General features: G+C 43.8%; 1 long non-coding RNA gene across 1 annotated transcript in view; it reads right to left on the bottom strand.

The window, feature by feature from the left end:
* Positions 1 to 376: 376 nt before the first annotated feature.
* Positions 377 to 15,827, bottom strand: part of LOC138989521 (uncharacterized) — a 46,788-nt gene continuing 31,337 nt past the window's right edge. The window contains exon 3 of the long non-coding RNA XR_011465813.1: positions 377 to 501. This is a non-coding gene — a long non-coding RNA (uncharacterized lncRNA). The remainder of the gene's footprint in view (positions 502 to 15,827) is intronic.

The raw sequence follows: 15,827 nt of genomic DNA, 5'->3' as shown, positions 1-15,827 counted from the left end.
ATAATACCATTTCCAGCAACATGGATGCAACTAAAGATTATCATACTAAGGTGAAGTATGTCAGAAAAACAAATACCATATGATGTCACTTATGTGTGAAATCTAACATATGGCAGAAATGAACCTATCTACAAAGCAGAAACAGACTCACAGATACAGAGAACAGACTTGCAGCTGCCAAGTGGGAGGGGGTAGGGAAGGGATGGAGTGGGAGGTTGGGGATAGAAGATGCAAACTATTGTATATAGGATGGATAAACAAGGTTCTACTTCCCTGGTGGCTCAGACGGTAAAGCATCCGTCTACAATGTGAGAGACCTGGGTTCGATCCCTGGGTTGGGAAGATTCCCTGGAGAAGGAAATGGCAGTACTCTTGCCTTGAAAATCCCATGGATGGAGGAGCTTGGTGCAGGCTACTATCCATGGGGTCGCAAAGAGTAGGGCACGACTGAGCGACTTCACTTCACTTCACTGTATAGCAGAGGGAACTATATTCGGTATTCTGTAATAAAACATAATGGAAAAGAATATTTTAAAAAAGAATGTCTATGTGTGTATAATCAGTCACTATATTGTACAGCAGAGATTGGTACAATGTTGTAAATGGACTATACTTCAATAAAAAACAAATTTGTTTTTAAAGTATGAGGAACGTCCCTGGTTGAGAATCCACCTTACAATTCAGGAGATGTGGGTTTGATCCCTGGTTAGGAAACTAGATCCCACATGCCACAGGGCAGCTAAGCTGCACAGCACAGCTAGAGTCCACGTGATCCCTCATGACACAGTGCATATCCCACGTGCTGCACCTGAGGTCTGATGCAGCCAGATAAATAAATACGCATTTAAAAAAACAAACTATGAGATATCGTCTCATGCCTATTAGAATGGTTATGCTCAAAAAGAAAAGATTTGGAGAGGATTTCAGTTCAGTTCAGTTTAGTCACTCAGTCATGTCTGACTCTTTGCAACCCCATGAATCGCAGCACGCCAGGCCTCCCTGTCCATCACCAACTCCCAAAGTTTACTCAAAATCATGTCCATCGAGCCAGTGATGCCATCCAGCCATCTCATCCTCTGTCGTCCCCTTCTCCTCCTGCCCCCAATCCCTCCCAGCATCAGGGTCTTTTCCAATGAGTCAACTCTTCACGTGAGGTGGCCAAAGTATTGGAGTTTCAGCTTTAGCATCAGTCCTTCCAATAAACACCCAGGATTGATCTCCTTTAGGATGGACTGGTTGGATCTCCTTGCAGTCCAAGGGACTTTCAAGAGTCTTCTCCAACACCACAGTTCAAAAGCATCAATTCTTTGGTGCTCAGCTTTCTTCACAGTCCAACTTTCACATCCATACATGGCCACTGGAAAAAGCATAGCCTTGACTACATGGACCTTTGTTGGCAAAGTAATATCTCTGCTTTTGAATATGCTATCTAGGTTGGTCATGACTTTCCTTCCAAGGAGTAAGCGTCTTTTAATTTCATGGCTGCAATCACCATCTGCAGTGATTTTGGAGCCCAAAAATACAAAGTCTGACACTGTTTCCACTGTTTCCTCATCTATCCATCTATTTCCCATGAAGTGATGGGACCAGATGCCATGATCTTCGTTTTCTGAATGTTGAGCTTTAAGCCAACTTTTTCACTCTCCTCTTTCACTTTCACCAACAGGCTTTTTAGTTCCTCTTCGCTTTCTACCATAAGGGTGGTGTCATCTGCATATCTGAAGTTATTGATATTTCTCCTGGCAATCGTGATTCCAGCCTGTGCTTCCTCCAGCCCAGCGTTTCTCATGATGTACTCTGCATATAAGTTAAATAAGCAGGGTGACAATATATAGCCTTGATGTACTCCTTTTCCAATTTGGAACCAGTCTGTTGTTCCATGTCCAGTTCTAACTGTTGCTTCTTGACCTGCATATAGGTGTCTCAAGAGGCAGGCAGGTGGTATGGTATTCCCATCTCTTTCAGAATTTTCCAGTTTATTGTGATCCACACAGTCAAAGGCTTTGGTATAGTCAATAAAGCAGAAATAGATGTTTTTCTGGAACTCTCCTGCTTTTTTGATGATCCAGCTGATGTTGGCAATTTGATCTCTGGTTCCTCTGCCTTTTCTAAAACCAGCTTGAACATCTGGAAGTTCACGGTTCACATATTGCTGAAGCCTGGCTTGGAGAATTTTGAGCATTACTTTACTAGCGTGTGAGATGAGAGGATTTAGGGAAAAGGAAATATTTGTGCACTGTTGGTGGGAATGGAAATTAGTGAAGCCTCAAAAAATTAAAAGTAGAACTACCATATGATCCAGCAATTCCATTTCTAGGTATATATCTAAAGGAAATGAAATCAGGATCTCAAAGAAATAAACTCCCACATTCATCACAGTATTATTCACAATCACCAAGACAGGAAAACAATTTAAGGGTCTGTTGATGGATGAAAGGATACAGAAGATATGATGTGTGTGTTTGTGGGTATATATACATATTTTTGTATATATACACACATGATGGAATATCATTCAGTCATGAGAACAAAGGAAATCTTGCCCTTTGCCATAACATGAGTGGACCTTGAGGGGAATATGCAAAGTGAAATGTCAGACAGAGAAAGAGAAATAATATACAATCTCGCTTATATCTATAATCTTAACAAACCAAAGTCATAGAAACAGAAGGTAGTATGGTGGCTGCTAGGGGCTGGGCATTGGGGGAAGGGGGAGATGTCAGTGGAAGGCTATAAATTTCCAGTTAGAAAATCAGTTCTGGGGGTCTAAGATACACAATATAATGACTATCATTATCCATTTTTTTTGAAAGTCACTCAGTCATGTCCAACTCTTTGCGACCCCATGGACTATACAGTCCATGGAATTCTCTAGGCCAGAATACTGGAGTGGGTAGCCTTTCCCTTCTCCAGGGGATCTTCCCAACCCAGGGATCAAACCCAGATCTCCCACACTGTGGGAAGAATCTTTACCAGCTGAGCCTCAAGGGAAGCCCAAGAATACTGGAGTGGATAGCCTATCCCTTCTCCAGAAGATCTTCCTGACCCAGGAATCGAACTGGGGTCTCCTGCATTGCAAGCAGATTCTTTACCAACTGAGCTATCAGGGAAGACCATAGTTATCAATACTGTATTATATACTTGAAAATTGCAAGAGAGTAGATAAGTCCCAGCCAAAAAAAAAAAGGCGTAATTATGCGAGGTGATGGATTACCCACCCTATTGTGGTAATCATTTTGTGATATATAAGTGCATCAAATCATCACAGGGTACACCTTCAGTCAGTTCAGTCGCTCAGTCGTGTCTGACTCTTTGCGACCCCATGAATCGCAGCACGCCAGGCCTCCCTGTGCATCACCAACTCCTGGAGTTCACTCAAACTCATGTCCATCGAGTCGGTGATGCCATCCAGCCATCTCATCCTCTGTCATCCCCTTCTCCTCCTGCCCCCAATCCCTCCCAGCATCAGGGTCTTTTCCAATGAGTCAACTCTTCACATGAGGTGGCCAAAGTATTGGAGTTTCAGCTTTAGCATCAGTCCTTCCAAAGAACACCCAGGACTGATCGCCTTCAGAATGGACTGGTTGGATCTCCTTGCAGTCCAAGGGACTCTCAAGAGTCTTCTCTAACACCACAGTTCAAAAGCATCAATTCTTTGGTGCTCAGCTTTCTTCACAGTCCAACTCTCACATCCATACATGACCACAGGAAAAACCATAGCCTTGACTAGATGAACCTTTGTTGGCAAAGTAATACCTCTGCTTTTGAATATGCTATCTAGATTGGTCATAACTTTCCTTCCAAGGAGTAAGCATCTTTTAATTTCATGGCTGCAATCATTAAACATACACAATAAGTCAACTGTAACAATAAAGCTGGGAGTGAGAGGAAGAATTTCCAAAATTCCTCACCGAAATCTCTCAAATGTTAACATCTCACTTCACCTATGGTACATCTATGAAAATCAGATAATTAACATGGATACAAACCACTATAGTCTACAGACGTTATTACATTTTCATGAGTTGTCTCTAGTTATCCACTGTCCTTTTTCCTCTTAAGGATCCTTCAGGATGTCACACTGCTTTTGTCTCCTTGGTCTTTTCCAGTCTTGGATGGATCCTCAATCTTTCCCTGTCTTATAATCTTGAGACTTTTGAATAATACTAGTCAGTTATTGTGTAGAATGTCCCCCTCTGGGGTTTATCTGATGTTTTCTCATGGTTAGACTGAAGTTATCCATTTTTGCCAACGACAGTACAAAGGAAATGGGCCCTCAGTGCATCATGTCAGGGGGTTATGATATTTCCATGTCTTATTCCTAGTGATATTAACCCTGACCATTTGGTTAAGGTGGTGCCTGCTGGGCTTTTTCACTCTAAAGTTACTATTGTTCTTTTTGTAGTTAATAAATAACTTAAAGGAGCTACTTTGAGGCTATGCAGATAACCTGTTGTTTCCCTTCAAATTTTGCCCACCAATTTTAATTTCTATGAATCATGCCTACATTAAACTTTTACTAATATGTTTGTCTAATGATTTTATATGCACCTCATTAAATAATAATAATTATTGATATTATGCTATTCTCATCATTAATAATTGTAAGAATCGAAACTCTCTCTTCTGTTGAGAGACAGAATGACAACAGAAGAGTTGTCATTTCTCATCCAGTTGCTTATTTGCTTTATGAGTATGAACTCGTGTATATTTATTTTATTCTATGGCTTATACTCCAATGTTTTCATTATTTTGTTACTCTAATTATTTCCGCCTTGGTCATTGGGAGCTCCTTCAGGCTGTCTTCTGCTCCCTTTTAATGTGTCCCTGACCTTTTTTGAGCATTTACTTACTTTCTGTCACAGGTGGCACAGTGGTAAAGCCTCCAGCTACCAATGCAGGAAACACAAGAGATGTGGGTTTGATCCCTGGATTGGGAAGATCCACTGGAGAAGGAAATGACAACCCACTGCAGTATTCTTGCCTGGAAATCCCATGAACAGGGTAGCCTGGGGGGACTACTCCATAGGTCGTAAAAGAGTCGGACACAACCGAGTGACTGAGCACGAACGCAAGATGCTCTGGGCTCTTCTTATATTTTCCCTGCCCAAGACCAGGAATCAACCTCACCACAAAACACCTGGCTCCTTTTAGAAACGAAGACCTGAGCACCAGGTGCACTTACTCTCACTGGTGTCGTGCTTCTAGGCCCTCTGAGCGACCAGAACATATTATATATTAGCCCATACAGTCACATACATCCATATTCCTGTATCTACCTACCTGTCTGTATACATATGATGTATACTATATATATGACACACATACATGTATAATACATTCATACTGATAACTCAGATTTCAATCCAATACCACAGGGTTCATTCTAGCCTCCCCCTTTTCTTACCTGTAATTTCCTTCTCTGTCAGTGAGAAATCTGGCTCCCATTATCTATAATGTATTTACTTAGCTGTTCAAGGCTTCCCAGGTGGCCTTGTAGTAAAGAATCTGCTTGCCAATGCGAGAGATGCGAATTAGAGCCCTGGGTCAGGAAGATCTTCTGGAGGAGGAAATGGCAACCCATTCCAGTATTCTTGCCAGGAGAATCCCTTGGACAAATGAGCCTGGCGGGCTACAGTCACAAAAGAGGGGTCACAAAAGAGTTGGACACAACTTAGTGAATTAGCACACACCGTCTATACCGAAGGTGGTTTCAGAGTTACTAACACATACTCCTATGAAAAATATATCCTAGGTGGTGCTAGTGGTAAAGAACCCACTTACCAACGTAGGAAGATACCCTGGAGGAGTGCCAGCCAACCCACTCCAGTAGTCTTTCCTGGAGAGTCCCATGGACAGAGGAGCCTAGCAGGCTACAGTCCATAGAGTCGCAAAGAGTCAGACACGACTGAAGCAACTTAGCACATGCGCACAAGGTACAAATACTAGAAATACAGTGTTTGCCTGCATTCTTTTTACCTTTAGATACTCATCTGATGGTAGTAAGTCAAAACCCCTGTTTTCCCAAGACACTTAGGTTGGTTCTTTTCTTCCCTACTCCCTTCAGTGTGGTCACATTATACATCATGATTAGGTTCATTTGCAGCAACCTACCTCCTATTCCAACAGACTGGTTTCAAATAGGAAAAGGAATACGTCAAGGCTGTATATTGTCACCCTGCTTATTTAACTTATATGCAGAGTACATCATGAGAAATGCTGGGCTGGAAGAAGCACAAGCTGGAATCAAGATGGCTGGGAGAAATATCAATAACCTCAGATATGCAGATGACACCACCCTTATGGCAGAAAGTGAAGAGGAACTAAAACGCCTGTTGGTGAAAGTGAAAGAGGAGAGTGAAAAAGTTGGCTTAAAGCTCAACATTCAGAAAACGAAGATCATGGCATCTGGTCCCATCACTTCATGGGAAACAGATGAGGAAACAGTAGAAACAGTGTCAGACTTTGTATTTTTGGGCTCTAAAATCACTGCAGATGGTGATTGCAGCCATGAAATTAAAAGATGCTTACTCCTTGGAAGGAAAGTTATGACCAAACTAGACAGCATATTCAAAAGCAGAGACATTACTTTGCCAACAAAGTCCGTCTCTTCAAGGCTATGGTTTTTCCTGTGGTCATGTATGGATGTGAGAGTTGGACTGTGAAGAAAGCTGAGCACCAAAGAATTGATGCTTTTGAACTGTGGTGTTAGAGAAGACTCTTGAGAGTCCCTTGGACTGCAAGGAGATCCAACCAGTCCATTCTGAAGGCGATCAGTCCTGGGTGTTCTTTGGAAGGACTGATGCTAAAGCTGAAACTCCAATACTTTGGCCACCTCATGCGAAGAGTTGACTCATTGGAAAAGACTCTGATGCTGGGAGGGATTGGGGGCAGGAGGAGAAGGGGACGACAGAGGATGAGATGGCTGGATGGCATCACCGACTCGATGGACATGAGTCTGAGTGAACTCCTGGAGTTGGTGATGGACAGGGAGGCCTGGCGTGCTGCAAATTCATGGGGTCGCAAAGAATCAGACACGACTGAGCAACTGAAATGAACTGAACCTCCAATTCAGGAAAACACACATCATCCCAGTTATTTATTTTTTTAATTTACACGCAGTAAAATTCACTCTTTGAAGCCTGCAGTTCTGTGGGTTTTCACAAACATATAGCCTCATATGTCTACCATCACAGCCATGAAACAGTGTCATCACCCTCCAAAATTCCCTCATGCTGTCCTTTCATGATCAACCCCTATTTCTGGCAAATACTGATGTGTTTTCCATCCCTATGATTTTGCCTTTTCCATGATGTCATATAAGTAGATTCATGCAATATGTAGTTTTGGGGAATCTGGCTTCTTTCACTTAGCAAAATACACTCATTTGACTCTAGGGGTCATGATCCACTGTTATCCTTATTTACTCTGTTGCTCAGATTCCCCAGTTCTGGCTGTTGAGAGTCCTTGCAAGTTGGCTCCTGTGATCTTTGGATATGTCATCATGTTCCCAGCACTTCTCTATCTTCTGGCACCACAAGCTAGTCCTGGCTTATCTGTTCTTTCCCTTTCTCAACCTTGAAATCCCAGCCTGTTTCTCTAAGAAGCCTGTGTGCCTGGAGAATCCACGCCAGGGGTCAAGACAACCTGTTCTCAGAGAAGAAGGCCTGGGGAGAATCTTAACTCACCCACTACAGTGCCCAAGAGAGGGCAGAGGAGAGGGCTGTCCTCATCAGAAGGCACTGATGTGGTCGAATCAAGCAGCTAAGTGCAGACATAGGTTCGCTGAATCATGCAGGCTGGTGGAGGGCTCACCCCAGTGCTGCCATCATCACGCACCTATGGCTCCTCTGATTCCGGGCATCATTTCCAAACAGCACTGTGCACAGAAGGCTGTCCAAGGATTTCAAACATGATGCTAAGTCTCAGAGGTTCCCTTCATCACAGGATGCAGTCTTAGTGCCTTTACACCGACTCCCCTACTGCTCCCAGCCACTGATCATCACACCAGAGTAGCTGTTTTCATGGAGTGAACCAACCAGCGACTTTCTCATCAAATTACTTGAGGTAAGGAACCCCTTGATGTCTACCTAAAAACTGGGTTTAAAACTCATGTACAAAATATTTGATTCTTTCAAAACCCCTCGCTAAAGCCACATGTATCAAGGGCAGGCTGTGATAGTGCCCTGGGGTTGCTATGGGAACTGGTGTCTAGGGATTTCAAGTGACACCTAGTTAGCAGCTGGCTCTTAGCAGCTCTTTGGAAGAAGGGATGTTTCTCTTTACTTTGAGAATGGAACGTTTCTCTCTTCAGACTGTGAACAGCTAGCTGTGGGGGATTTTACTGAGGAGAGACAAGCCGTTGTGTGACAGAATTCCTGCTCACTGAAGGAGTGAGGGGCACCAGCAGGAACTGGCTCCCACGTGCTCGCTGAGGAGCACACACCAGCCAAGTCCGCCCTTCCCTGGCTGAGCTTGCATCTCTGCCTGAGGCAGGGAAGCCACGTGGAGCCTGCCGTGAATGACTGTCACGGGGTGGGGGGGGCGGGGCTGTGGGTAGCAGTAACCACCTCAGTGCCGTGGCGCCTGCTGGGGTCCCCTTCCTGCCCAGGTCCCAGTACCAAAGATCAGCCTCTTGACCCTTCCCCCTTACACCCTGGGCTGCGGTCCCGCTGCCTGTCTCCCCGGCACCCTTTCAGCCATCAATAGTCACTTCAAATGAGTCGCATTTGTTGGCTAACTGATGTCAGCATGTTCCCACGATCCAGGTGTGACCCAGAAGCCCTGGCTCCCAAGAGCCTGCTGCTCGAGGGTCTCGCGGGTCCAGGTGAGACCTGTAACCATCAGGCCTCCTTGCCCCTGACACATCAGGGATCAGGGCAGGACATGGACGTCTTGGGGCCGCTCTTCTGCCCATCATTCTCCCCAGGAATTCTGTGAAAACCCGCTTGTGGTGGGAGACAGGCAGGGGCTCTGAAAGCTCAGGAACTGAACTAGGTGTCAGCAGAGGAAAATTACCCCCGCAGTTCTCCCAGGATGGAGCTTTAGTAGGATCAACGCAGAGAAGGGAGGTTTGAGACATAGAGGATTTTCGTGCACCTCTCTCACCTGATCATGCATAGGCTGCATTTCCCAGAAAGTGGAAATGTTATGCAGGGTCAGGGAGGGTAAGTTCTCTCCCAGGGCCCGAGGCACAGTGTCTGGAATGAGCCAGAAGTTTAAAGGCTAACCTGTTACGAAGTCAGCCAAGAGCAGAGAAGGGCAAAGCCTCCCAGCCCTGCCCCCACCGCACACAGGCTTATGTACTTCTGAGCTGTGGCAGAGAGGCTCTGCAGATCAGCCAGCAGGTGGGCCTCAGAGAAACGTGAACTTGGAAGGACAGTCTTGGAATGGAAATAGCCTCCCAGCCAGTCTCCCTGTCTTCCGCTGTCACTCCACCTTTCTGCTGTCCTAGGGCTCAGCAGCTCAGTTGCGCCCAACTCTTTTGTGATTCCACAGACTGCAGTCCTCCAGGCTCCTCTGCCCATGGAATTTTCCAGGCAAGAGTGCTAGGGTGGGTTGCCATTTCCTCCTCCAGGGGATCTTCCCGACCTAGGTGTCGAACCTGCGTCTCTTGCATCTCCTGCATTGGCAGGCGTGTTCTTTACCACTACCGTCAGCTAGGAAGCCCCCTGCTGCCCCAGAGATATTTCCAAAAGCAAACCCGGGCACAGGAGTTCAGCTCAAGCCCTGCAGTGGCTTCATGTATCCTTCAGAACCCATGCCTGCCCTTCCCTAAAAGCAGCTCTCTTTCCTGAAAACACGACCTTCGTTACAGCTTCAAGATCTCTGGGATACACCCCCGCCCTTCCTTCTCTTTCTGTAAAACTCTAACCTGAGACTAAATATCACTTCCCCCAGCAATTCCCATAGGTGCTCAATGGCATCTCCCCTCCCTGTTCTGGGCTGAGCACTTGGGCTACAGAGCGCGGTCATTTCCCTGCATCCCCCAGGACCTACTGAGCGAGGGGCTGGCACGGTGGGTGCTCTGGAAATGTTTGTCACTTGAAGAAGGGTTACAGAAGGCTGGCGTGTTCTGCTTTCCCAGTTCCCTAGGAATTAGGAATTTGGAAGTAGAATCTGAATGTTTCATTAATGTATGAAGTTGGACTAAGTCCACAACTAAAAGAAAAATTATGTTGGCAGTTCTGACAGATTTCTGGCATTCATGGGCACAGTTATTGACCCCCCTGTAGCAATCCCCCTGCGTACTGACTTCACGACTCCTCCCATTAAGAGGCAGAGTGTGTGCTCTCCCTGCTGGAATCGGAGCTGACCTTGTGACTTGCTTTGGCCAACAGAATGGAGCAGAAGTGTGATGTGCCATTTCAAGTCTAGGACTCTGGTGATCTTGAATGCTTCTGCTCTTCTCTTAGGATCCCTTGCCTCAGCCATGGGAGCAAGACTGCTACAGGAAGAGAGAATAAGCCCAGGCTAGTCTGCAGAGGAGAACCAATTCATCCCATCTGAGGCCACACTGGATCCACCAGCCCCCAGCTCAGCCACCAGCTGCCCCTAGAGTAAGCCCAGCTGAGTTCAGACAAGACTGGCCTAAGTCATCAGAATTCCCCATCTAACCTACAGACACATGAGCAATAAGAAACAGTTGTTGTTTGAAGCTACTAAAACTGGGAGATTTACACAGCATTACTGTTGCAATAGATAACTGATATGGACAGTTGGCTCAGATGGCTGAGAAACAAATGAGAGATGAACAAATGAGTAGGAACTCATCTATGCTATGGGAGTGGAAAGGAGGGAGTCAAGAGAGTCTATCCTCCTTATTAAAGTTTCATGTGAGGGAAAACAAGGCCCTTTCCTCCTTTGATTTACACGCACTAAAACTGCTTTTCATTTGTTTCTTACTGGAGTTCACTTGGGGACTAGAAGCAGGAATGGACTCCAGCATAATATTTTCCTGAGTGGAAATAATTAATCCAATGCTTCCCGAAATAAGGAAGCCATCCGAGACCTATTTTTTGAACCTGCTTGATGGATCTGGTATTTGTATTCTGGATGCTAGTTTCAGGAAGAAGTTATGGGCCTGGTGGAAAAGACCACTTGAGGAAGCCTGTATTTGGAACATCATAACAAAAACAAAGATAAGAGCCAATCTGACCCTGCAGTTTTGACAGAAGTGGAAGTGGGAAACCAGGTCAGGAACTGCAGACTGGAATCTGACAGAGGAGGAGCATGGGGCCACGATGATCAGCCAGAGGCACCCTGAAGGCCTGGAGGCAGGGCTGTCATTCAGCACATTCTGAGCACATTTTTGTCTCCCTCTGATGGATCTGGCTTTAGTCCTGGCACTTCCTCGTAATCAGGCTTCATCCCTGGGCCTGATTCAGGCTAATATGAGAATTGCCCCAAAGCACACTTCAGAATTATCCTTAACAAAGATGAGGAAGGTGGCTTTCCTGGTGGTCCAGTAGTTAAGAATTCACCTTGCAATGCTGGGGACATTGGTTTGATCCCTGGTCTGGGAAGATTTCATGTGCTATATGGCAACTAAACCCATGTGCTACAACTACTGAGCTCACACGCCCTAGAGCCTGTTCTCTGCAACTAGAGAAAGCCCCTCGGGCAGCAACAAGGACCCAGCACAGCCAAAAATAAATAAATAAATAAATAATCTAAAACAATTTGAGGAAGGAGGTCAGAGGGATTGCTCCGCCCCTGAAATGTATCCACCACTCTAAGCCCAGCTCAAATCTCACTGCTACCCTGGCTTCCTAACTGGAAGGACTCTCTCCCTCCTCTGAATCTCACTGACAGTTCCCGAGGGCTACCGGGCACACATCTCTGCTAGCCTGACAGGTAACACAGGCGTTCTCTAACTTCCCAAAGCTTGAAAATTGTCTTTGTTACTTCAGGTGCAAATGCTAAGCATTTAAACTGGCTGCATATACTTTCTTTTTTATTTGAAGTCAATTTTCTTCAATAAGGAAAAAATTAATTTTCCTTCAGTTGATAAGATGATTTCATTGAAGTTTCACAAATAACACTCAGATGAAACAAAATAATTGTAACTTTTTTTTTGTTAAATAATTGAATAGCTTTTCCTTATACACTTGCATTCAACATATGGTAAAGAGGTAACACGAATCCATTTTTTTTTAAGGATAAATGTCTAGTCTTTCAGATTTCTTATCTTTTTTAAAATTGAGGTATAGTTGATCTACTGGGGCTTCCCAGGTAGTACCAGTGCCAAAGAACCTGCCTCCCAATGCAGGAGGTATAAGAGACACAGGATCCATCCCTGGGTCAGGAAGATCCCCTGGAGGAGAAAATGGCAACCCACTGCAGTATTCTTACCTGGGAAATCCCATGAACAGAGGGGCCTGGAGGGCTACAGTCCATAGCGTGGCAAAGAGTCAGACACAACTGAAGCAACTTAGCATGCACAGACACATGTCCACATGAAGTCATTGTGGTAAGTGCCACAGTGAATGTCAAATTTGCAGTATAGCACTAGGGTCATACCTAAAAGTCAGTGGTGTCTTTCAGCTAGATAAGTGTCTAGTCTTTCAGATTTCTTGTCTTTTTCTTATTGAGGTATAATTGATTTATAATAGTATATACATTTCAGGTGTACAATAAAGTGATTCACAATTTTTTGCGGGGACCACACCTTGAGGCATGCAGGATCCCAGTTCCTTGACCAGTGATTGAACCTGTGCCCCCCGCAATGGAAGCACCGAGCCTCAACCACTGGACCGCCAAGAAAGTCCCTAGTGATTCACAATTTTTAAAGATTATATACAATTTTAAAGATTGATGGAGAGCTTAGAAACCCAACACCACATGTAGCATTGCTTCTGTGGGAAATGTGTTTTTTATCCTGAAACACTGATCTTCCACTGAGCCTCCAGCCATTTCTAAAGTGCATCTTTGAGCAAACAAGAAGCATGTCTGCCTGTAGGGCTTTTTAATTTTCATAAAGAAATGAACTCAAAGATGGTTTGCATGATTTATCTGTCACTCTAGTTCAATTCACTCCTTAGACCAGAATTTTCCCCAACCTTTGACCCAAAAAGCACTTCTGCCTTCCCTAAACTGCAGGAGGTTCCTGGTCAAGAAGTTTCCTCCCTTTTCTCCTCACATGTCTCAACTCTTTGCTTTTGAGAGTGCTCTGATTATGGGAGGGCCACACTGTAAACTCAGTCATTGTTCCATAACAGTGGTAGCCTCACATGGTCACATGTGCTCATCCTACCTTGGTCCATGGGAGTCCACAGGTCCAGAAGGGCATGGCCACTGAGAGAGTTCCCTCCTGGGAAAGGGCCCTTGGGGGCAGTGAAGGAGGGAGGGTGGAGACAGACACTTCGGTGCAGTCAGAGACCAGACAAAGCAAACCTGGCAGTCAGCGGTTGACAAATGTCTGCCCGGGCACCCCACCTCAACAGCTACTTCATCACAACTTGTCTCTTTCAACTCTTCTTCTTTTCTTCTAAATAATAAATTAACATGGAAATATGGAAATTTTCAAAAAATTTCAAAAAGTAGGAATATATAATGAGCACTCATATACTCATCACCCAGTTTCAGTAATTGTCTACTTAGGGCCAATCCTATTTTACCAATACCTCCACTTATTTCCCTCCTCTTAATTATTTGGTAATAAATCCCAAGTATCATATCATTTTTTATAAATATCTCAGTAATTCTAAAAGATAAGGATTCTTTAAAGAAACAAGAACTGACCACACACACAAAACCTAAAATACTATTATCAAATCTGAAAAGATTCACTAGAATCTATATCAAAATTCAAATGGCATTTTTTCATAAAAATGTTTAAAAATCTTAAAATTGCATAGAATTATAAAAAACAGAATATCCAAAACAATTCTGACCAAGAAGAACAAAGCTAGAGATACCAAACCTCCTGATTTCAAACTATATTACAAAGCTATATTAATCAGAGCAGTATGATACTGGCATAAAAATAGACACATAGACCAATGGAACAGAATCAGGAGCCTGGAAATAAACTCACACACATACAGTAAACTAATATTTGACAAGGCAGCCAAGAATACTCAATGGGGAACTGAGAATTTCTTCAATTAAAATAGGTTACAGACTTAAATGTAAGACCTGAAACTGTGAAACTTCTAGAAGAAAATGGAGGGAGAAAGCTTCTTGACATGTCTCTTAGCAACAATTTTTTGCATATAACATGAAATGTACAAACAACAGAAACCAACTTCAATACATGGGATTCCATCAAACTAAAAAGTTCTAATCAGCAAAGAAACTATCAACAAAATGAAAGACAGCCTATGGAATGGGAGAAACTGTTTATAAATCATATATCAGATAATGGGCTAATATCTGAAATATGCAAAGAACATACAACTCATACAACTCAATATCCAAAGAACAATATGATTTTTAAAATTGCAAAGGATTTAAGTAGACAGTTTTCCAAAGAAGATATGCAAATACCAACAGGTACATGAAAAGATGCTCAACACTTCTAATTTTTAGAGAAATGCAAATCAAAACCACAAAAAGATATCATCTCATGCTGGTCAGATTGGCTTTTATCAAAAAGACAAGAGCTTGAGTGTTAGAGAAGGTGTGGAAAAAAGACCTTGTGCACTGTTGGTGAGAATGTAAATTGATGTAGCCACTATGGATGACAATATGGAGGTTGCTCAAAAGATTAAAAATAGAACCACCATAAGATGCAGCAGTCCCACTTCTGGCTTAATGTGCAAAGGGAATGAAAATCTCAGAGGTATCTACACTTCCATGTTTGGTATTATTAATAGCTAAGGGCAAACACACTGAAACCATACTCACAGAAAACTAGTCAATCTAATCACACTAGGACCACAGCCTTGTCTAACTCAATGAAACTAAGCCATGCCCGTGGGGCAACCCAAGATGGGCGGGTCATGGTGGAGAGATTTGACAGAATGTGGTCCACTGGAGAAGGCAATGGCAAACCACTTCAGTATTCTTGCCTTGAGAACCCCATGAACAGTATGAAAAGGCAAAATGATAGGATACTGAAAGAGAAACTCCCCAGGTCAGTTGGTGCCCAATATGCTACTGGAGATCAATGGAGAAATAACTCCAGAAAGAATGAAGGGATGGAGCCAAAGCAAAAACAATACCCAGCTGTGGATGTGACTGGCGATAGAAGCAAGGTCCGATGCTGTAAAGAGCAATATTGCATAGGAACCTGGAATGTCAGGTCCATGAATCAAGGCAAATTGGAAGTGGTCAAACAAGAGATGGCAAGAGTGAATGTTGACATTCTAGGAATCAGCGAACTGAAATGGACTGGAATGGGTGAATTTAACTCAGATGACCATTATATCTACTACTGCAGGCAGGAATCCCTCAGAAGAAATGGAGTGGCCATCATGGTCAACAAAAGAGTCCGAAACGCAGTACTTGGATGCAATCTCAAAAACGACAGAATGATCCCTGTTCGTTTCCAAGGCAAACCATTCAATATCACGGTAATCCAAGTCTATGCCCCAACCAGTAACGCTGAAGAAGCTGAAGTTGAACGGTTCTATGAAGACCTACAAGACCTTTTAGAAATAACACCCAAAAAAGATGTCCTTTTCATTATAGGGGACTGGAATGCAAAAGTAGGAAGTCCAGAAATACCTGGAGTAACAGGCAAATTTGGCCTTGGAATACGGAATGAAGCAGGGCAAAGACTAATAGAGTTTTGCCAAGAAAATGCACTAGTCATAACAAACACCCTCTTCCAACAACACAAGAGAAGACTCTATACATGGACATCACCAGATGGTCAACAC

Source organism: Bos mutus, chromosome 10, assembly GCF_027580195.1.
Source record: "Bos mutus isolate GX-2022 chromosome 10, NWIPB_WYAK_1.1, whole genome shotgun sequence".
Classification (NCBI taxonomy): Eukaryota; Metazoa; Chordata; class Mammalia; order Artiodactyla; family Bovidae; genus Bos; species Bos mutus.
The sequence above is the reverse complement of the archived record's forward strand: the minus strand, read 5'-3'. Positions and strand labels throughout refer to the sequence as shown.